Source organism: Myiozetetes cayanensis, unplaced genomic scaffold, assembly GCF_022539395.1.
Source record: "Myiozetetes cayanensis isolate MyiCay16 unplaced genomic scaffold, myiCay2020 scf2-11, whole genome shotgun sequence".
NCBI classification, from domain to species: Eukaryota; Metazoa; Chordata; class Aves; order Passeriformes; family Tyrannidae; genus Myiozetetes; species Myiozetetes cayanensis.
Genome location: NW_026087411.1, coordinates 71,784,719 through 71,810,022, shown reverse-complemented (window position 1 = coordinate 71,810,022; position 25,304 = coordinate 71,784,719).

Below are 25,304 nucleotides of genomic sequence, written 5' to 3'. Positions count from 1 at the left end.
ACCTAAGAGATTTTAATTGCTATGAATAGGCTCAGTTAAACAGTCAAACTAAAACCTTTTCTAAAATAAATTAAGGATATCATATTTAGCCATCAAACTTCTCTGTTGTCATTTGAAAAAATATCTGTTAAATGTCACTGTAGCAAACACAGTTCACAAAGTACTTATCAAATCATTAATTTCTCTACAGAGCCCCAGAGGTCTTAGTGAATCTTCTTTAATTCCTCTTTTTCAACTCCTTCTTTTTAAATTTTGTTACAGAAAGGAAACCTGAGAGATGGATAGAACCTCTATAACATAGCTTTAAAACTTTAATATTCTGTCTTACACTTTCACTAAGTACTTTAATTGATTGCCTTTCCTGAATGATTGATGTACAGGATTTTATGTGCTGTTGAATGCCACCTGTTGTATAATCATTTTAATTATTGAATTGCATCGTTGTACCAGCACAGAACATCTTCACCTTAGTTTAAAATGACAGATCTATTTATGCCTCTGTATGATGATCTTTCCTTGCATTAGGATCTTAACTGCCATAATATAAATCCAGAGGCCCTTTTTAAGAACTAGAACAGGTCTTCTCTCTTTATTTACTCTGTGCAGTGTGAAGCAGAAAATAGATTACTTCAGGGTAATTTTGGGGTTTAACATAACACATCTAAAAGTGGGGCTGAATGATATTAAGTGTCTTTAGACTTTCTTTGGTCACTATTACTACTAAAATAAAGGGTCAGTTGCAGAGGGAACCGTTTTGGGTTGTTTTCTTTTAATGTGGGATTAAAGCAGGCCATAAACCTAGGGGGATAATTTCATACAGTTCATTCCACAATATAAATTAATTTCTTAGATTACATCAACAGCTGTGCATTGAATGTACATGCTTATGGTTATGGTTGTGATAAAACCTTTGAAGAAAATCCCTTCTGTAAGTACATCAGTTGAGGAACATAGAAAATAAAATATATATCCCCACACCATTAGTCTTGGTTCTTTTTCTTTAGTATGATACTCTTTCATGTTTGTCTACAAAAGACTTTGTAAACACATTTTTTGAGAAGTCACTTATTGTCAGTCTCATGACTAGAACGCAAAAAATAACTATTGCTCAGGAGATGCAACAGCCATTATCAGCAAATCACAATATGAATATGACTTTTTTAAAGAAATTAACAAGTCTCACCAATAATCCTTCTCTTTCCAGTGTAATATCTCAGAGTTTCTGCCGTTCATCTATTACAGTGAATCCTTCTTCACACTAACTTGAATATGATGGGAAGGTATATGTAATATAAAAAATCTCAATAAGAACATGAAAAGGTATGAAGCATATTCCTCAGTGGTATTTGCATGTTAGTTTAATGCAAGTATTACAGAAATGAATGAATAAATAAATTAATACTTCATTCTCTCAATTCTTACAGTGCCCTTTACTATTTAGGTTAGCCTGCAGTCTGACAGAAACACAGAATGCCTTACATTTCCACATATATTGAAATGGAAAAGCTTCCTGGAAATTGAAATGAAAATCCTCAGCTCAGTTGTCTATTTTGTTGTTTTGTATGACAGCAGAACAAGCTGTAACTTCTTCATTCGTTTTTTTACTGTATCATAGATTCACACCAACTGCCTTCATTTTATCTCTGAATCTAAAATAATATATGCAGCTTTTATGTTGTGACATTAAAATAGGCTTTCCCATGACTGCTACTGTTTTATAGCAAAATTTTATTTCCAAATGTAAAACACTGGAAGTGACCTAAATCTATAACATAAATCTATGAGTAAGGCACAGGGCAGCTAAGCAGAAACAAAAAGACACTGAACAATAGAATGAAAAAGAGTATTAGCTTTACGTCCTTATCTTCCTCTAGACCTGAACTCAAATCCAGGCTTGGTTCATAAAAGAAAATTAGCTTGATCTTGTCGTTTTGGCATCCATTTGTGGAAATCACAGTACTTCAGTGAAGTTAACAGTCCCTGGTCAAGGGAAATATGAAACTGAAAGTCCCTGAATGTTCAAAGGAAGCAGATGGAGGTTGTTCTGGGATAAATTACCATCAGCCATTCTCTTCCTTGGGACCATATCTGACACAAGCCAGTGCAACTCATCTTTATTTCACAGAGAGAGTAATAGACCAGATAAGTCTCAGGATGATAATTGGCATAAAAATTATTAGCAGAACAGACCTGGCATTGACCATGAAATGACAACAGTGCCTCAAGAATATTTAAGAACCTAACACACCTATTCTTTAATATTACTTTCAGTTTAGCATTTTTAAGGACTGAAAATTGCAGTTGCTTCTCATTTGGAAAATGTCTTAGAACCTTATATAATGACACAAATTAAATAGATTGACTTTCTTGATTTGTTAGGTTGACTTCATATTATGCAGCTGAGTCCATTTAAATTTAATTAACAACATTTTATTCAGTGTGGACTTCCTTTGGGAATCAAGAAAATAGACATTACTATACGGAAAGACCCTTCAAGTAAAAGGGTAACTAGAAGACCCCAGTCTCATTTAGTCCAGCAAATCATTTTTGCCTTTTGGGCCAGAATGCATGGACCTCACTGAATCATTTTACCTGGATGACAACAGGTAAAGAAATGTGGATTTGGGAAAGGAAGAGGTGTATAAACCCATAAATAACCCCAGCTCTCTTTCCCCATAACTAATTTTAATCCTATTTTTTTATTTATATATTCTAGTGTAAGATCCAATCCTGGAGTACCAAAACTCTGTATTTAATGTTTCTATTTACAAATAAAAATAGGAGCATTGACTCCATCCAAGGAAGTATAATCATGAACTGTGATCTCGGTTCAATGTCTGCTATTTCTTTGTAACAAATAGGTTTTCTTTTCAACAGCAGCTCTTACTTATGCAGGACATCTAATAAGAAAAAGCTGTTTCATTTTACTGTTTCTCTTGAACATGCATAAATGTATCCTGAGTTGAGTAACACTCACAGATGTGTTGAGCTAACAGGAGAGGTACAGATTTCAAACAGACATATCACAGGGAAGCAAACCTCCATACATCAATTGATCCATGTCAACTATCCATATATATGCTCTTAGCCCACAGCAAGGGTCAGATCACACAGAATCACAGAATCATGGAATATGCCAAGTTTGAAGGGACCCACAGGGATCATTGAGTCCAACTCCTAGTTCTGCATAGGACCATCCCCGTAAATCACATGGGCATGCACCTGAGAATATTATCCAAACACTTCTTGAGCTCTGTCAGGCTGGGTGCTGTGAGCACTTCCTGGGGAGGCTGTTCCAGTGCCCAATCACCCTCTGCGTGAAGAACCTCTTTGTAATATCCAACCTAAACCTCCCCTGAGACATGAAGCCATTCCCTCAGGTTCTATCACTGCTCATCACAAAGTGTCTATTCCTCCTCTTCCCCTTATGAGAAAGTGTGAGATCGCAATGAGGTCTACCCTTAGTCTCTTCTCCAGGTTGAATAGACCAAGTGACCTCATCTGCTCCTCATACAGTTCCCCACAAGGCCTTTCACCATCTTTATTTCCCTCCTTTGGACACAAATTGAGGTTATAAGTTATTAGCACTCAGTAGCATGGTGTGTGCAGATAGTTCACACAGATCAGCTCATGGGTGGTAGCTTGTTCTCTACCATTAAATTGGTCGCTTGTTTCAGTCCACCATCATGTGATGGTGCAGCAAGGCTTTGTATAGAGCATTACCCTAATATATAAACTTTTCTCTGTGTTTGTATAGTACTTAGCACAGTGCTGCCTAGGCTGTGATGGAGTTCCTAAACTGGAAGGTGCAACACAAATTGCAAATACCAGAGGCAACTTTAAGCACAGAATTATTTCACTTGTGGGGTAGGGCTTTCCTGATTCCATCACAGTCCAACAGGTTTTCATTAGAGTTAGACTAGGCTGGACATACATTGACTTTGAACAACCAGTTTTCACATATAGACTCAAATCTTTCAGTCTGTCTGTGAGGCATATATTTAGAACGGAAAACTTTTATATCATATTATATTCATTAGGCATCTCTAATACTCATCCTTGAGAGAATGTAAGAAACATCCAACAATATAAAAGATATTCTGATATCAACAATATTAATCAGAGATAAATTTGATGTCGTTTTCAGAGGAGAACACAAGTCAAATGCTTCTGAATTCACTGTCTGTTGTGAGAGTGATTTTGAAAGATGTGACCCAGAAACCAACTCGTCTGAGGGAAGTTGTCAGTGAAATGCATGGCTTCATATTACAGAACTGAAGAGTAAAAGGGAGCAAATTCTGTGGTTGCTCGGCAGACTCTGTTAAACAGGTCATTCAAATTCTGCCTGTTACTTCTCTCTGAGTCCCGTAAGTTGTATTTGACTTTCAGAAAGGACATTCAACCATGATTTGAAGACTGCAGTACAATGAAATTCAAGCACTTCTTTTGTTCCAATGATTAATCAATCTCACTTTTAAGAATATTGTACCTAATTTTAATTTTAACTTGCCTGTCTGCAGCTCCCAGACATTGGTTCAGTGTTCTGTATTTTTCCCCTGAAGATACTTATACACTATAATCAAATTATCTCTCAGATTGTGCAGTCTCCAAAGGGCATTTTACGGTTCTTTTCTGTACCACCATTCCAACATCCTTTTAGAAAATGTCTATACCAGAGTAGCACATGATACTTCTATACCAGGCTCACCACTGCTGTGAGTTAAAATTAAAATCACTTTGCTGCTCCCATTTGTGGGCCCCCCACCTATACACCAAAGGATCTTCCAGCTCCTTACTGCAAAAAATAAACGTAAATTTAGTTACTTGTCCTCTGTAATCCCTAAGTGACTCCCAACACTGCTTCCCAAAAAGCAATACTCCCGTCTGATTTTCCTGACTTTCTAATTCCCTTTCCAGTTCAAAGATACTTTGTCAGTGTATGTCTTAAATGAGAGTGACATTAAAGCTACAGTGTCAATAAGGACATTATTATCTTAATTTGGAAGTAGTAAATTTAACTAAGGAGAGTTGCCTTTACAGGTTGAGACTCCGAACATGCATTGTGTACCTGTAGTCACATTATTATCGCAGCATAAAGAAACACAGCTGTTGTGTAGAGAGAAAGAAAAATAAGTGAGATAAACTATATAGGCATGTATACATGGGCGTGTAAACACTTAAAGATTAATATATTGCAATATACATTAATATTTAGAGCTTGACACGATTTTAATTCTACTGTTTTCATGTTTAAATTAAAAATTCTTCCTTCTTTCATGCATTTCAAATTTTATCACACCATCTGCACTATACAAGAGCTTGCATGCTTCACTGTAATTGTGTTTTCTGTGCAAAAAAATACATACCTTAAAATTATATTATCTGTATCACTCCTGGAAATTCTGCATCTGCAATCAGCAGCTCTCATTCAGGTAGGCCTGCATTTCTACAGTTAATCACAGAGCTTTTGGTGCTTCAACTCCTTCAAAGGTGAAGCGCTGTGAAGATGTCAGTGTCCAGAAGAGCTTTCTCGTGTCTTCAGCTTGTAATGAACTGTTTACAACATCTTAGTGTTAGAAAAATACTGAAGTAAAATAATTGGTACTATTGAGGACCTACAATATCTTTTTGATTTTGGTTTGGGTTTTATTGGTGGGGGGTTTTTTTGGTTGGTTTTTTGTTTTTTGTTGAGGTTTTTTTGTTACATTTATGAACTATTTATCAGGCTTAAGAGTTTCTTTACATTCATTGGATTGCCCTTATCCCAGAGTAGGAAAACCATATCAGATGATTTAGGATAACATTCAAACAGACATGAGTTTAAACTGTGATTTTAAGACCTTTTCTGCTGCATTATATACTGGTCTCAATATAATGTTCATGGTCCACAGAGATTTTGAGATGAACTCAGATTTATTTGATCCATTCATTCTTTTCAAGTTCTCAAAGAAGAACCAGAAGAAAGGAGCAGAAGAGACCAGGAGAATCGCTAAGTAAGGAGGCATAAGATAAAATACAGTTTGGACTCAGTCCTTGAAACTGTTGTTTCCCATGTGCATGGTTATAGAAATTGCAACGTAGATCTCACCACACTACAAGGTAACAACAGAAAACATCCCTACTAATCTGACAGAGGGAAATTCCTTATGGACTCCAAAGCTGCCAAGCCTGATAGAGACATTTCATTACTCTCCTATCCTGCTTCAGACAAAGAAAGTGAGATTTATTTAATTTCTTTCAAGAAAGTCAACAGATGATCTTAATCAGATAAGCATGGTATTGTAATGAATGAATGCGTGAAGTTCTGATTTTTGGCCTAGCTGGAAGAACCTGATGAGTAAACATCACTGTAAAAGCTAGGGCTATGCCTCCCTGTTGTGTTTTTAAGCCCAGTTGGAAATTAAGCACCACACAGCCACTTGCTCGAACACCACTTGTTTCTCCAGAATTACAAATGGATTTTGTACATACATAGCTTGACAAGAGTCACCTCCAAAGACTAAGGACTTGTGTCTTTTTTCCAACTGCTTTGTCAATGCCTGGTTTCTTAGCAAGTTATCCCAGATGTCTGGCTCCCTTTATCCTCTAATTCCACACTCACGCATCAGGGACACAGACATCTGAAATGCAGGTGCTGACCCTGAAAGCAGGTTCTTTGGTGAGCACAGCATATATCCAACCCTGAAGCCACTGCTGAGCTTTGAAGACTTCATGGTGCACAGCTCCAACAGCTCAGGGACTTCTGCAGGTCCTTCTCTCTGTGGTGCAGACCCACCCTCTGTTATCCCGTTATCCTAGAACCAGCTGTCATTTTTTGAAGTTTACAATCTGAAAAACATACTAAAAGTTGGAGTATACAAATATATAATACAGAATATGGCTACCTGTACTTAATCCAATATAACAGAATTTCTGTGTATACAAAAATAACTCGTTGCATGCTTCTGCTCTTCACATTCTTAGTTACCAGCTGTGTACCTCCACAGCTAATGCCCAACAGATCTTCCCCTTGAGGAAAACTGGAACTGTCTGAAAAGCAGAACACATTTGGCAGAAATAACCATAATGAAGATGAGTGTTAGCACAACATGCTAAACTCAGTCCGGGACACAGGCTTTCAAACTGCTATTTCCAGCTTGCTGTTGAGAAACTGTTTCAGACAACATAAAAAGCTGTATCTAACACTTTCTGGCAGTGCCATATTGTCTGGGAATAACACAAAAGGGAGGTGCACATGAAAAGGCAAGGATGAGTTCACCTTCATTGCTACTAAAATTTCTAAGCTATCAAAATAATCAGAAAATTAAGAACCTAAACACAGAGAGGAACCAGCCAGCTTGCCTTCCAGCAGCTTCAGTCAGAAGATCAATGGGATCTTGACAGTATTGGTATCATCTATCCTTTACACCTATTCAGATGTTTGTTTAAAGTGAATTAAGGAAAGGCAAGCTTTAAGAGTGAAAATAGTGACAATAGGAAAACTCAATCAGTGGAACAAAACTGTACTATAGTCCACAGAGAGTCCATAACAGAAAGGTGTGCACTTACCATTGATCGGAACAAATGAAACCCAGTGAACAAAGGTTAATAAAGCAATAAGAAAGGTACCAAAAGCCACTGAAAATGACAATAAAAAGGACAAGCTGAAAGACTGCACAGATCTTTAAAAGAGGGCTACCCAAGCTTTGTGTAGCTAATATGTATATTGACAACAAGTAGAGAGCTAATCTGCATGTAACAGAGGGGAATGCAGCCCTCCTCCTTACTTTTTGCAGAAAAAAAAAAAAGAGCACTGATTTAAAATTGCTGTTGCATGACCTGAAAAAAACAGCAAAAATATCTTCCCAGTTCAATGTCTCAAGGACTGAATGCTACTATTTGCCAGCATCAATTACTTTTACAACGGTTTCACAATGACACAGTCTTCAGCAGGGGCTGAAACTACCTCCAGAGGCAGGCACCAGGAGAGCTGAATTAGGGCACCATAGGAGTTTGCAGTCACTCTACCTCTCTTTGTGCAACCAATTCCTCATAAAAGGGCCCAGGAGAGTGTCTTATTTTCCTTCCTCTCACCAAACCATAAAAAAGTTTTGAAATTCATTTTTAAAGGAGAAAAGACATTATCTTTAAAAACAGCTTTTTTTTTTCTTTAGGATTATAAAGGATATGAAGTATTAGTCCCTTGTCTTTATTTTGCATTCTTTCATGCGATATAAGGCCATCCCACTGGTTTTCTAGAAAAGGCTTTCATAATATGCACAAGCTTTACATATAACCTGCACTTGCAAAACTAAAACTTAATGTTATAATGTTATATGGGATCCTGTACAATGATATCTTGGATAAATAAAATACATTACAGGGGTGTTAAAACCAGTACATGTTCTTCCTCAGCTCAGCCCCAGGAGGCAGCAGGAGCTCATCTATCAGTGCCAGGGTGTCTGGTGAGGTTGCTCAGGAACTTGACAATAGTGCAAATAACAGAATCAGCAAGGCAGAAAATAAAACCATGTGGCCGTCCCAGTGTTGAGTGCTGGAGTTATTGACTAGTGACTTTTTTGTGCAGACGTAAAACAGTGCAGACATACTCACAGCTTTTACTTTAAAAAATCCAATGAGAACAAACCCAGTGTGAGGAGTTATATAGTCTATGGCTAGGCACCAGTTACAAAATCAAGATGAACTGATGAAAAATAAATAATATAGCTGTTCACAGGTTCTCACAGATCTTGTTCCTCAGTAGGATGTTTGTGAACTGAAGAAAGATTTCAGTGCCTAAGCCAAAGGTGATACCAAAAGAATGGAGAAAGGAGAGCCTAGCTGGTGGAGTATGTTTAGTAGCACTAGGCAAATGCAAATGCTTTATGTTTAGCTCTTGGCTTTATTGGTTTTTTTTTAATGTTACTTTTATTTGATGTATAGAATGTAGTTATCTTTAATTCTATTGGATACAATTACACAGGCTGTCATTTAATTATATAATTACAGTTATTTAGAACTTCTTTTGGAATAAATATGTTAAATGCTCTGAGTTCACTATATTCATAGCAGCTTTAGTCACAGCTAGCAATATTAATTGCTCTCATTTCTGCCTCCGTTTCTCTCTCATCTTTTACTTTGTGCTTTCTCCCTGCTGGAGATAAAATTTTGCACTCAATGTGATGGAACACTTCAGCCAGAAAATACAGTTGAAACCATATGGTTAAGACCTTCATTTTTACCTAGCATTCACTATTATCAGAAACAAGCTGGTCTCCAGGGGGCTTTGGCAAACGTATTTGCACCTGCAAATGATGACCTTTTTTGCAGTTTGCATGCCCCAGATCAGTAAACAGATGCATTAATGAACATCTGAAGAGGAAAATTCCTTTGGACATTGCTCATCTGTGACCACTTGAAAAAACTGTTTTGTCTGGTGCTTTGGTTGTAAGGGATAATTTATGAGCTGAATCCTAGGAGGAGAGTTGTCACTTCTGTCTCGTTCATTGCCACAAACACATGAATCTGCTGGGACACAGGAACACCATTGCAAGCAGAAGGAAGACAACATCAACAGTGGAAATACATCATACATAAAAGTGACACACACACAAAAGACCTATAAATAAGATAACAAATTAGCAACAAAAACAGGCAGCTTCCTTGTTGTCAATATCCATCATCAGAGGAGCTAGGGAGCCATTAGATAGGCAATGTGTTGCTTTGATTTAGCAAACCTGCAGATGCCTGACAGCACTCATTTGATGGTCAGCACACATAGGTATGATGGTTCTCCTCAAACATGCAAAGGAATTCTGAGAAGACTGCTCCTGCGCACGGAGATAGTTTTTTTCCCTTTGCAGAAAGGAGACTTGGGTATTTATAAGTAGACTCATTCTATCCATCTGATGTAACTAATTCCCCAGGATTTTATTACACAAATTTCCAGGTGGTATATTGATAAAAATAAAGCTAGATAAGAACCCTCATGTCAGTGTATCCATGTACATACATGAATGTATATGAGGAGAAGAAAAGAGACAGAGTTGGACAAAAGGCCAACAGATTTCATATTTTAATTTTTGTCTTCCCATAAAGAAGGAATTTATTATAATTTAAAATTATTTGGATAATTCTTGCTTGTTTACATAACAGTGGATTTTGTTATTTTATATAGGACATTAGAGAGAAAAAATTAAATTAATCATTCCTTCCTAGAAATATAATTCACTGATAAACAATAGCTAAGTAGGAAAAGAAAAACATGTACACAGAACTGCAAGATATCAACCAGCTGGTAAATAAATGTGTATTTTATTTTATAACCACTAGACCATGAGAAAAGCTGGTCTCCAAATCTACAATAACTTCATCTTTTTCAGTCTATAAAATCCAAACTAAGAATGACTACTGAAGCAATCTGCAGTAGGATGCTACTTGCTTGAAATGTGAGAGATAAGTATGCTATCATTTTGTCTCAAGCTTTGAGAGAAATAACATTGCTAAGGACAGCCACAAGACTATGTAACTCTAGAATTTAAAGAAGAAAATGTATTAAATATATTAACATATTAAAGTATAGTTTATTTTTGTGCATTATTTATTCTGAAGTAAGATTTACATCTATTTTTTAACTGTGAAGAAGATGAAACCTTTGTCATATACTTACATAAACACAGAAAAATGTGAGTATGGGGGTGGGAATAAAAAGAAGCAGCTTTTCTTGATCCTTCACATGGAACAAAATATTGTGGCCCAACACTGGAATAATTTCAACTGTGTGAGACAATTTAGTGATTTTCTTTAGACACAAATTTAAAAGATATCTCTGCCAGCCCATCCAAATACTAAATCAGAATTTGTCAAGCAAATCTCAGACAAGGTATATTTTCACATCTAAAAATATTCTAAAATAATTAAGGTCCAATCTTCTCTAATATAATTCAATTTACTAGTGCTGTGCAGTGGTTTTTATCCACTTTAACTGCTTTAAGAAATAAAACAATTCAACACTTGAGGTTTTCCACCTTAGACAAGAATAGGAGAAAAACACATAGCACCACTCTGGCATTGTACAAACTCAACAATCACACCATCTCAAAAAAGAAATAGCAGAACTGGAAAAGCACAGAGAAGGTGACAAGAAAGAACAAAGTGGTTGAAAACTTGAAGAAAACTGAGAAAAATTCTCAGAGCTTCAGATGGAGAAGAAACAGTTACAGATTCTATGTCAACACAAAACTGAGTGATTATTCCATGAAGTAAGCACTCATTAAGTTACAGGCACAAATTACTTCACTATGAAGTGCGTACCTGAACTCTGAGTTCATTGCTATGACATGGTGGAAACCAGCATTGTGTGTTTAAAGACGGATTTGTAGACTGGTAGAAGAAAGATTCATCAGTTATTATTCCCAAAACACTATGGATACAACAGATGGCAGCTGGAAAGGCCTATGAAGGTAAGATCCAACAAACACCCTCTTCAGAAACCTCTTCCCTACCCTATCTTGTACAAGATTCTCTGTCAGGGCTGACGCTAAGCTCAGTAGAACTTTAGTGTAGTCCAGTACTGCTATGGCTTTAAATGTTATTATTTGTGGAATTTTGGCAGTGTATTTTAGTCAAACAGTCCTATTTTTTAACCTTTTTTTTACTAGCAGTGTACACAAAAATAAGAAAATCTGACTTTCCCAGATCAACCCTTTGGGGCCTTTCTGTATAGTCTGCAGCTGTGTCTTCAGTCTTTATTTGCAGCAAGCCATCACTGGTGGGAATGCTCTCTGAAGCCACCTACTGTTCGTTTTCAGATCAAACTCCCAGAACATCTGATCTTGAGTCACGTTGTACAAATCAGACCTTGTTTTCTGTTAAAAAGTTTCTCACAAGAGTTCTTCAGCAGACAGTGGAAAAGGTATGTATTATTAATGCTATCCAATTCCACTAGAAATTATGGGTTTCCCATCTTGGACAAAGAATACAAAATCACCTCTGTATAGAATATTTGGTCCTGAAGAACTTTTACATAAGCAACTAAAACAAGTAATTCTACTCAACAGTTATTGCAGAATCAGAGCGCTATACATCTACTTGTAAACACATTAAAACTTGTTCCTTCTCTATTTTTAACCCCCAAAATGAGACGGGTAATGGAACTTAATGTATCGGTCTGGACTGAGTCTAACATCATACCACCATTTAAAAAACAGAGGTTTTTTCCATCTAGTTCAGAAATATGCCTAGGAAATCTGACTGTTTTATACCTCTGGAAAATGCCACAACCACAAAATATTGGTCTTTTTCATCCAAGAGATGTTGATATTAATATTAAAACTCTCTGAGGCAAGGCACTTTCATCTATATTTTATTTCGCATTTATATTCAGTCTCGTGTTTTACTGAACCATCTGCATCTCTATCTGTCTTTAAAATGTTCTGTGGGAAGAATTCTCCTCTCTGATTTATACCTTGATCAAGCTGAGTGGAACAAACACATACATTTTGGAGACCAACTACAGGTGCTCAGTCTCTGATAAATGCTGAGAAGGTTCCCAGCTCCTGCAAATTGTATCATGGTATCCACTTTTCTGTCTACATTTTATCCACTTAAGAAGATGAGCTAACTGAGGCTCAAAAAAAAATTAAGAGTTGTTAGGATTACAGAAACTGAAGGAAAAAAACTAGCTTCTAATGCTGCAAGAAAGAACTTTTTATCTAACATGGATGGCAATTAATATTTTTAAAAGATAGAACAGTCTTTTTTCAGTATTTTAGAACAAATAAAAACAAATAAAAATGTTTGAAGTCTACCTTCCCACATATTCTATTCATCAGGTGCAAAAGTCATATATATATTTAAATCTCCACCAAAACACCTGCACAACTTGCCTTTGGACGCCATAAAATTTCTCCCTTGTGATAACATAACTAGCTGAATGAGTCTTCAAAACATTGCAGTGACCACTAACCTAAGACCACCACTATCAAAGGAGTGCATTACTGCTGAGCATTATGGCTGCTCAACTCCCACTGAGACATCCCAGGTTACCACTTCCTAAATCAACTATGTCCATACATGAGCTGGCCGTTGCCCAGGACTCCTGCGAGCAGCCCACCTAAGCAATTGCCTTCATACCCCAACAGTCTTCAGAGGCAAACAGAAATGGAATCCAGCCCCTATGAGGCAGCAACATATATAAAACAGTTTGCATATCATTTATCAAAACAGGATTTTCCCACCACTATTCTAAGAGATAATCACCCTTCTGCATGGGCAGTATGGCAGGGGTATCTCTCAGCTTCCCTGACTGAGGATGCTGAGTGCACAGAGCTGACATATACTTGCACTGTAAAGTCTTTGGAGAACAAGTGTCTTTCTGTTTACGCCTATATAGTAATTTTCCTGTCCATGAATAGGGCATGTAGGCATAAAATAATCACTAACAAAACAATAGCACTGCACTAAAGTATGAAACCATAACTCTGCTCAGGATTTTTATTTTATTGCTGTTGTATTGATATATTGGTGCACTGTACCTCCAATATGTACAGACAAATATATTTAAATCATGCTTATTATGGTATAGCTATTCCACTTAAGCGTCCAGGGAAATCTCTTTTTGTGCTTTTGAGCGCTAAATTGATTTCAATGGAAAACAATTTCTTTAGTCTTTCTAAAAAGAAATGCTTCTGAGTGAAACAGCAACTCAGTATTTCAGCCTCTGCTCATTTGAAACTCATATATCCTACAACATATGATGGTTCCTGTTAGTATACAGTACACAGATGACTCCTGTTGAATGTGAAAACATAAGACATACAACAGTTGACACAGGCTCTTGATGGTCAGTGATGAGTCTGGTCATTCAAATTTTATGTAGCTGAAACAGAGGAAGCTCTTTGACTTCCCCAAACACTGCATTATGACCCTCACACCCAAATTCCAAGAGTGAACGAGACTTTGATTAGATGGACAACACCTCTCTAGATAACACACGTTGCATTTTCCACAGCGTCAGTTTGAACATAGAGGAGGGTTAGGATTGCCTTAGCCTGAGCAGAGGCCTGCTCTACAAACACTATAGCTTGGTGGGGCAGCTCATTTATAAAGTACTACACAAGGGAAATGAAGTCAGCAAAGGCATACCCTTGTTTTCACAGGTAGAAATGAGCATAGGAGCATGCTTTTGTTTGGTCTGAGAGTATTGATTAAATTCTCAGAAAATGTCAAGGAATCAGCTTCACAAAATTTTTATGCAGAATACTCTGGGGGACTCCAGTTTCACTACAGCTCTGAAGCAGAGGAGACCAGTGATAGGGAAAAAAAGATGCCATTTCCCTATTCGTGTTCCCAAGTTGTCTGACATTTTCCCTCCTAATTCCCTTTCTTTACATACTTTTAATAAATTGAAGAAATCATGCAATGAATACAGGGAGTTAATTTTTCCACTGATTAAAAAGAAATCATTACTGAGTTGCAGTTGAAAAAAGAAAAGGGAGACATGCACCTCCCATGCATTCACATTATGAACTATGTTTGCCAGTCAATAGGAGTATTAGTCTGATACACTGTCTGGCAAGTTCCCAGTGAAAATGAGTTCTGTAGCTGAGAAATGCAGCTTACTATCTGACTTATTTGTACTAACAGTGAGCTAATTCTAAGACACGAAAATGACCATGGCAGCAAAAAGACCAATCTACAAGGAATCAAATTTGGCACAAAAAGGACACTCTGAAGTCCTACCATGCCAAACAAAAAACTTTCATTCCCCAGCTGAGAATGTTTAATTCTCAAATATTCAGAAATAAAGAGATTGTATTAAAGATCATGAGATGGTTTAATTTCATACCAGGTTATATATAATTCATATTTCCAAGCTTCTCTGCTTAACAAGACACCTAAATTTGAAATTTTTTAAAATGAAAGTTGAAATTCTACTGTAATCACAGAACTTATGGCAGGCCTTGAAGAAAAGACACTTCCTGCATTAAAACCACAAGAGCTGGCAACAATGAGTTTGATTCTGACAGGAGCTTTAGCACTTTCTAACTTTAGCAGTGCTAATTAATGATTAGCAAGCTTCTGTTTCACACAACATTCCTGTACTTTCCAAATTTATTTTAAAACTTTTGTGTTCATAGCAACTTTTGTGTACATACTAGCAACACATTATAATACATGGGGAATAGTGAAACAAAAAATTAATTTGTGACCCTGGACAAGGTTTTTTGTTGCTTATTGTACTTTGATTTGTTTTTTTCTTCCCTGAGAAAATAGTTTGCATGAAAGTTATTTTTCTGGTCATATGGTATTTGGATAATTTAGGGAGGGGGTTTATAGAGTCTATTATCTTAATCAAAACTAGCAATTAAAAAAGCCCCAAATCATTTCATACTAATCAATATTATTAAAACATTTTCTCTGTATTTGTTGGAAGAAAATTCTAAAAATTGCAATTTTTTTTTTTCCAAACTTGGGTGAACCAGGAGTTAGGTAAGCAGGGAAGGTTTTAAAGAAATATCTGTCATACTTTCCAACATCTAAAAGAGTCTCCTGGTACAGCTCTGAGAAGTAATTTAGAGACTCCTTGCTAACCAGGGGAAGAGGACAGTTTTGGGGGACTTTATATTAATTTAATATAAGTAATTAATTTTTCAGGATCTCAGAAAGCTTAGCAATGTTTCATCTAACCAGCCACAGTCACATAAACAGTGCTGTGCTACAGCTGCCTGCAGCAGAAAGTGTTAGGTGTGTTTCGGATTCCAATCTAACCTCATTCTGCTTGTCCTGTCTTTTTTTTATTCAAGTTTGTGTACTTTGCCATCATCATCGTCACCACCACCACCACTTCTTTTGGGCATGTGGTAGTCTTCACTTGCCATACTTACCAGCACCTTAACCTTCCTGAGCCCACTGCTTTCATCCCAGGTAATGCATCTTCTTTCTTCTTGCTGTTCTGGAAACTTTCAACATCTGTAGGAGTGCATGGTAGAGGCTCCCAGTGGTGGCAATAGCAGCAAAACAGGTTGTGGCACTCAGTTCCATGCGTAATTCCTCAGCTTCTCCTTTGGGTGGCTGGGGCCACAGAGTCGCTTGTATTGACGGTGCACAGACAAGGCCAAGACATCTGTTCCTGGAGCAACTGTATATTTTTGGAAATATTTAAGCATAGCCAAACAGCATGAGTTCCATTAAATAGGAAAGGTGCCTCTGTATTTTCTAAAGGAAATATACAATCTTTGAGCAAGCTAGAGAAGACTAGTACAGCTACAGCACTTCAGTAAATCTTTTTATTCTGCTAATTTTCCCTAGTCACCACAAGTAAACCAGTTCCAGGAAAAGAAACCCCTAATAATGGATCTATGAATCTAATGATCACTTCCTAGTTTATACTTCCGTACCTCTTTTATATGAATTATGGAAATAAAACATGGAAAAAGATCAAAGGACACACACAGAATTTCTTTTCACAGAATTTCTAACACAGTGAGATATTATGTTGGGTCACACAAAGCTTGACATTATGGATAGACAAGAGATTGACAAAATAATGATCAATTTTTCATAATTTATTATGTTTTCTGTTGACCTTATTTGCCCCTTATTTTTTTACACACTGTCTGAAAAATGCCACAGCATATCAGCTTAGCCAGACAGGACAGCAGGTATTTTTAATGCATAAAAATATCTTGTATTCCTTTAAAAAACAAATTGATCTTTACTAATTCTGGGAAAAGGAGAGAAGAAGCTGGAAGAAGCAGAGCATAAAATGTTACTAATTAAATTTTATGAAAGTTATGTTTACCGCACAGTGAGGCACAGCAATGCATTAGTTACAATTCATACCGATTTTTACCTCAAGATTTGTGTTGTCCGAGTATTTAGAAATTTAATGTTTACATCCTAGCCTAATCTTTCTGCCATGTTTGACATCAGCCAGAAGGATCACGATTAAGAATGTAATCAACAGTTTCCTCTTGACACAAGCACAGGCTCCTATTAAAACAGATGAGAATTTTTTTTTAATGTCATCTTTTGAAGCTCTCTACCAAGTAAAACATCATCCATAATGGTAGAGTACACCGGTAGGCATGAAAGTCTAGTAGACCTCTGTAGTTTGTGTCAAAGATAACATATTTGTCTGTGTTATCTTAGAGTGCAATATACAGCCACTTGGACAGCAATGTCTCCCTCACAGAGGGTAAAGAAGAGCTCTGTGAGGTGTCCTCAGAGATTGGGAAAACCTCATTTCCCACAATAAATTAGACTGAATTGAAGTTAAAAGGAGAGGAGAGGGGCATCTTTATGCAGACATTTCCATTTTGTTTGCAATTTCTAGTGGGAACTTTTGAAAATGTGAGTTACCCTAATGTGCTTATTAATGCTTAAAACATTCTATTAGCAAAAGCCATTACAACATTATATCAAAATGGGAAACAACATTATTTATAAGGTTATCATTTCATACTGTGATGTGCATAATTAAGTTCATGCCATTTATTTAACAAACTATTTTAGCTACATCCGTTAGTTTTACTCTGTCAAAATTACGAAAATTCTTTAATTTGAACCAGTGTATATTTTCATAAACAGATTGACCTATTCTTTAAGTGGTAAAATATATTCTATATTATTTAAGCATCATTATTATAAAATTAACTATTTTTGAGTATTCCTTCTGCTCATCAAAACAGACAAATCCTTACATTAGGGAGGCATCAATGAACAAGTAGTAGAAGTCACACTTTTCACATTTTAGGCCAGAAGGTACACAGTCATTATATGCATAAGCAGATAACCTGCATACTTCTGAGCTCTTAAACTTCATAAATACATTATCTTGTATGATGATATGGATTTCCTTATCACATCTTGCATTTACTCATTTTCAGTATCAGTTATCAAAGAGTTATCAAAGGAGGTACTTGCTACTAAAAAGAAAATCTGTGTTTCTTTACAGGCAACAAAATTCCCTGTTTAAGACAGAGAAATGGGAAAAGGTCACTTACATCATTTAAGTAAGTTTTAAGTTTTCCTGTAATATGATGTGTCAAGTTGAGAATTATTCCCGAAACAACTACTTATGCCACAAAATACCTTAAAACATACCTACTAGAACAAAAATTCCAAAAGTCATAGTGAAAAGTGGTAAAGAAAGAAAGACCACAATTGGCATTACAAATTTCATAAATCACTACAATAGCAGGCAAAAAAGAGGGAATGACTTTAAAGTGAAGAAGGGTAGGTTCAGAATAGATATTAGGAAGAAATTCTTGACTTTGAGGGTAGTAGGGCACCGGCACAGGTTGTGCCGAGCAGCTGTGGGTGCCCCATCCCTGGAAGCATTCCTGAACAGCTTGCATGGGGCTTTGAGCAAGCTGGTCTCATCCAAGGTGTCCCTGCCCATGGTGCCTGTGGCAGGGCAGCTGGAAAATAGATGGTCCCTTCCTACCAAAACCATTCTTTGCCTTTCTGAGTTTTATAGCAAGCGGATAGAGCCTTGGATGACTTAAGTTTTTCAGGCAGTATTTCTATAACTTAATGAGCTGCATCAAGGGACAATGGAGAGTTGTGATATGATTTCTGCGACTGAGTAGAACATCATTAAGCAGCTGGAGTATTTTTGTATCATAATGTGTTTTCAAACTGAGTATGAATATGTTGTATCAATATCAACATTCTGCTAATAGAAAATATTATTATTTTGTATTGTAAGCCTTACCTTTTTTTCAGGTGTCCTATATTCAGGTAAAAAATACAGGAGAAAGCATCAGAGAAATACATACAGCTTAGTTGTCAAAGACAACATATTTGGTTCTATGTTCACCTGAACTTAGTAGTGGTCATCTCCCAGATGTGGTGGTGCATCCCCTCCCCTTCCCCATTCAGGCTGTCCTATAACCTAAAAAATTTTGTCATGCTGTCTCTTTTATATTAAACCTGGTTTTGTTGATACCTTTGCCAGTGATTCTTTAAGCGAACTTAAAACACTCATTCACGACATCACAGGATGACCAAGGGTAAACTCCATACTTGAGTACTCTACCTGAGAAAAATATGCTTACACTTACCTGTATTAGTATCACTTGTCGAGGTCTGCCGTGGCCCTTTGGAGCATCATGCTGAAGAAGACTGTGAATAAAGTTGGTGCAAGAACGCAGCCTTGCTTCACACCATTGGCTATTGGAAACGGCTCAGAAAGTGCATCACCATGTCTCACTTGGCCCCGCTGGTCCTCATGAAGCAAGATGATCATTTTGAGGAACTTGGGAGGACATCCTAAACGTTCCAAAATCTGCCACAGACCTTTTCTGCTCACAGTGTCGAAAGCCTTGGTGAGATCAACAAAGGTAACACAGAGTCCTTTGTTCTGTTCCCTGCACTTCTCTTGCAGTTGTCTGAGAACAAATACCTCGATAATGAAAACGGTGTCTACATTCGATATCGTACGGACGGGAGCCTGTTCAACCTAAGGCGACTGAAGGCCCACACTAAGACCTTAAATTGTCTTATCCGTGAGCTGCTTTACGCTGATGATGCTGCCCTTGTTGCCCACACAGAAGTAGCTCTGCAGCGTCTAACATCCTGCTTTGCAGAGGCTGCTGAGCTGTTTGGACTGGAAGTCAGCTTGAAGAAGACAGAAGTTTTATACCAGCCTGCACCTCAGGAAGTCTCCCATCATTCCCATATCACCATTGGTGAAACAGAACTCAAATCAGTCCAGCAGTTTAGTTACCTGGGTAGCATCATCTCCTCAGACGGTAAGATTGATGCAGAAATAGACAACAGGTTAGCAAAGGCATACAGAGCTTTCGGTAAACTCCATAAAAGAGTGTGGCAAAACAAACACCTGAAGAAAAGTACAAAGATCAGCGTTTACAGAGCTGTTGTACTGTCTACTCTTTTGTATGGGTCCGAATCTTGGGTCATTTACCAGCACCACTTGTGTCTCTTAGAACTCTTCCATCAGCGCTGCCTCCGCACAATTCTAAACATCCACTGGACTGACTATGTGACCAACACGTCTGTCCTTGAACAGGCAGCAGTCACGAGCATTGAGGCCATGCTGCTGAGAACACAGCTGCGCTGGGCAGGGCTCGTCTCCAGGATGCAGGACTACCGCCTCCCCAAGATCGTCCTCTATGGGGAACTTGCCACTGGCTGCCGCAAGAGAGGAGCCCCGAAGAGGAGATACAAGGACTCCCTGAAACAATCCCTCAGCCTTGGCCATATTGATCATCACCATTGGTCTACCCTGGCCTCCAATCGGGAGGCCTGGAGACACACCATCTATAATGCTGCTGCTGCTTTTGAGAACACACGCAGGATCACTCTCGAGGAGAAAAGACAACGCAGAAAGAATCGCGTCTCGTCGATATCACCTGGAGAGTCTTTCTGCTGTGCCTTCTGCAACCAGACTTGTCTATCTCGCATTGGCCTTTTTAGCCATCAGCGCGCTTGTAGCAAGCGTGGGTAGAGCCCTTCTCAAATCTTCGTTCGTGAAGCCTAGCCATGATAATGATGATGATGATGATGATGATGATGATGATGATGGCAGTATCATTTCAGTCACTGCAGTGCAGGAGTTTTAAAACTCTGCTAATACATTAGCCGTGAGTCCCTGGTGGTCTAGTGGTAAAGGCGCGGCGCTATCACCGCCGAGACCCAGGTTCGATTCCCGGTCAGGGCCACTCCTGGGCAGGTGGGGCTCGTTAGCCCTTAAAGGCAACCCACCTACGTCCTAAGGACCTCGCTGCCACCGTCCAAGCTCGCTTGGCCCCAGCAGATGAACCTTAGGATTAAAGGGTGGGCTCAGTTCCGCGCACACTGTGTCTCACCTAAAAAATCCAATGCGCAGGCTGGAAGGTGTAAAGACCTTCCCCGGATCTTCGCTCGTGAAGACTGGCCATTATTATTATTATCACTTGTAGCTTGAAAGGGTTCTGATTTGAGAAAAACGAATATCTAAACCACTTAGAAGTCTCAGATGTGTATTAGCTTTTGTACAATGTATTCCTGCATGGATCAACCCACCTGTATTGTGTCATTTTGCCTTCTGCTGTAAAAAGACTTTTGTGGAGGGACAAGTTAAATGAGTAAGATCAGGGTATTCTTAATATACATTTCATAAAGATTTAACACAGAAAAAGTTCCCCTAAAAATATGTTTTTCTTGAGGAAGAAACCCTAAAATGCTGCAATATTCATAAAAGCTTATAAAAATGCTTTACTTACACACTGATAGACATTATTTCTCTTCTGTTACTTTGCAAGACCATGTTTTTTCTTTTTTCTCTCATTTTATGCTTAACCCTTTAAAATGTGGTAAGATTTACAAACATCTTCTCCTTGAACTTTGGGCATCCTTACCAAGGAGCAGCCATTTTTATATAAGAACAGTAGATATGATTTATGTATTTGAAATGAGAGAACTAAATATACTAGGATGTACAAGCATCTTGTTAGATTCTACTAAGAGCTTTTTCTGTCAACCAGAATGAATGTTGATACCAAGAATTCTGAAATTACTGTAGAGAACATGATTTTCTTACTCCATTTTCTGGATTGAAAATGAGGTTCCCTGTATATATAAATATGCATATATATATTTATATATATGCACCTTCTTTTTCTTAATTTCTTATCCATTATCTTCCTAATTTCCATTGAAAGAAAAGTGGCATATTGGTTGCACAGGAGACATAAAATACTCAGTATGTCCACATTACCCTGGCAGACAAAAGACTAAGCAGCTGGCATTGTCCTAACCTGAGGTGAAGCTAGGTGAACAGGATATGAAAATTATGCACATAACATGAGAAATTGCTGGACATGTCAGAGATGAATCTAAGAAACTGATGAGTTACAGATAATACCAAAAGGGACATCTGGTTTTGGTAGATGGATAAAAATGCATTATGGTTGAACTTCACAGATAGTGGAGGGGAGTATTAGGAACTTTTAGGGAACAGATTCTTGCAAGGCCAGCAATGCCCAGATGACCACATCAATAATACCTTATGAGACCCAGATTAACCTGTTTTCAATACCTGAAATGCCAAATTTGTGCACAAATGTATCACTGGGACCAAGGTGGGAAAATCTGGTCAAATTGTTTATTGCTATCTGGTGTGTTGGGTCGAGGGGGAACCAGTTTATATTGTAAGTTATTGTAAGACCAAGGCAGCAGGTCTCCCAATAAGGAAATGTTGCTTTTAGATGAGGTTGAACAGATGCAATCTGTTCAAAAAGGCATTGGAGAAGAATGATCCACATAAGAGTCCTTCTCCTCCCGTCATCCACTCCGTCTCTTGCTTATGGTTTACAGTTCCCTCCCTATACACAATAGTAGGAGATGAACACTGGAGATGGCAAAGCTACTGCCAATAACTTTTATCTTATAGGTTCACAACATGTCCAAGGGCACAAAATTATTTTAGGTGATTGAAGAATTTGACCTTCAGGCCAGATAAGGACCTCTGTGTTTTAATGATGTCATCTGGATGGCTTGCCACAACTTGCTGAGACAATGTTAAATTAGACATTTCTGCCTACATTATGTACTGACTCATAAAAGCACCATAACAGTAAATGAGATCAGTGATCTTCTCTATGTATTTACAGACAGCTCTGCAGTTTCAATTTTTCTCTTTTAACATTTTCCATAATTGATATGCAGTGCTTTCCTATGGATAGCTCAGATTTGCTCTGCTTTATGAAGAATGTCAGCCTTTCGAGTTTCCTCAAACCCTTTAAACTAAGGATGCGTATGAAAGGGTAGAGCTCATTAGAGGGCACTTTGAGCAGCAGAAAACTATCAGTCAAAACATAGGCTTGATAATGCAGCTGAGGCAGTGAGTTATCTCAGAATGAACAGCGCCTCACCCAATTAACCTGATATCAGAGTGGAAGTCCATCTGAACAAAAACAAAAGAAAAACCGGAGTTAAAAAAAAAGAAGAGAGAGCAAGAGCAAAGAGAGAATCTTTTACTCCAGAGGTTTTCTTTTCTTGCAGCCTTTCTAAGCACAAGCTAGTGCAGATGATCAGTGCAGCAACCTGTTGCGGAAATCACCCATGGTTTGATAAGGTCAAAGCAAAGCCATTTTCCATCCTTTCAAAATATAAAGGTCTGGTAGGAGAAACTTGTTAGCCAGAATGACAGTCTTATTATAAAGAATGTAGCATCTTTGGCCAGAAACTGTTGAAAATCCTAGTTTGCTATTTTGCTGCAGTCCTAAAAATACCAGCAACTTTTGCTGAAGTTCTGCAAAAGTTTGGTATAACAATTCTTCATATGAAAGTAGTACCTCAATGAATAAAACCCTGTTATGCCTGAAGACCTAGTACTGCATGTCATCTCTTTCAATGTATCCACAAAAGCAAAATTTGAGCATAAGTCCTACTAAACAAAATAATATTTGGTTGTTAAAATTGCCAACCTGAAAGCATAAAATTGAGTATCATGATATAATTGAAAATAAATGGTGGATCATATTGGTCACAATGAGACATCTGAAAGCCTGACTCTCGTTAGTTGAATCAAAGTAACACACACAATCCACTATATTTACAGACTCTGGTATCCAATTCTGCCTGAAGCAACAGGGAGAGTAAAATCAGCCTATTCCTTTTCCCATGTTTTTGAATTAGAATGGATGTGAGATTTTTACTATCAAATTGTAGACATATAAGGGTGAGAAGGGAGGCCAAGATAAAAAATAGCTGCATTCATGAGGCCAAATCAATGGAAGACTGAGGCTGCTGTTTGCTTACAATTCTTAAAGCCTGTCAGTGGGAAGATGTTCTCTAAATGGATTGTTTGCTACCCTAATAGCACTTGTTTCCTAGTACTCAGATAAATAATCCTTGATCCAAATGGAGTTAATTCCATCTTGTCCTTGCTCAGCAGACAGAGAACACCTGCTCACTATCTTTTTATAACAGCCTTTAAACACAAGATCATTTCATGACTCAGCCTCCTCTTCCCTACACTAAGTAGATACTCTTATTTCAAACTTTCCTTATAGATCATGTCCCTGTATTGTCTTTATGCTCTCTCTTGGACTCTAATGCATTTTAGGCACATCTTATTTTAAGACCATTAACCAAGCAGTGGAAAAAGTATTCTTTCTGAGGCCTTACCATCCCTCACCAACAGTTTTGTTATCTCTTTTTAAATATTACTAGTAATATATATCAAAATTATCAAGGTTTACATATTTTTTGATAGTAACTTAAAGTTTTATGTAACAATTCCAAGGTGATGTGCATTCTCAGATCCTCTTTTTATTTTTAGGATATTTTTCAATAGGAACTGACTAATATCTTACAAAGAACATTGTATAGACTGAATAATCATCACAGCTTGAAAGAGATGAGCTTAATTCAATAAACAAGGAAGAAGGTTTGAGACAAAGGTATCTCTCTCAGTCCATGACACTGACTTGTACACAGGTTGCAAGAGACCCTTAACCCACATATTGTCTTAGCCCGTCATTTCCCATTTGTGCATTTGCTTTATCCTTGATGAAGTGTAGCCCTTTCTACTCCTCTTTTGTCAAGAGGTAATTGAAATCTGAACCAGCCCTTGAATGAGGTAGTAATCCTCTCAGTTTGATGTCAGACATAACACCTAATGTGCCATCCTTTCCACTATCCAAGTCATTAGCAAAAAAAAGTGGAACAAAATTGGCCAAGAACAAATCCAGCTGAGCATCCACCTGACGATAATTTCTCCTCAGATGCTTTTCCTTTGAGCTTGGAGTAGTGGGGACTAGAGCAAGTAATGGAAATGGGTTCTTTGACAGGACAATAGTGATATGTCTCACAAAGCTAAAGGACTGTGGGAACTGTTGCACAAACATGATTTAGTCTCAAATAAGATCACAGTGGATCATATTATTAGAGTAAGAAAATATGAGAAAAGGAAATCATAGAGGATTGTGTTTTCTAGTGTCCTGAGGCAATTTTGAGCAACTGTATCTTCTTACACATATGTAAAATCATATATCACTACACAACTACCATAAAAATCCACTATCTATTTCCTGTTCAAGATTGATTTTGTTCGAATAGTGACTTATACAAAAATCCAGTAGCTTCTTAGCTACTGCTTTGGTTTCAAAGAGAAGCTAATGTTTTATGTTATAACTCCATCTCTTCTCTCACATTGATGAGTAACATTAAGAAAAAATGTGTATTTTTATTAATGAATATTTAGTACAGGAGATTAAATCCTTCAGTCTGTGTATACAACAAGTTTCAACTAATTCCAGTGTAAGTTCACCCTGTAAAAAGATTGATAATTTTTGCCCATAGGAACTGTT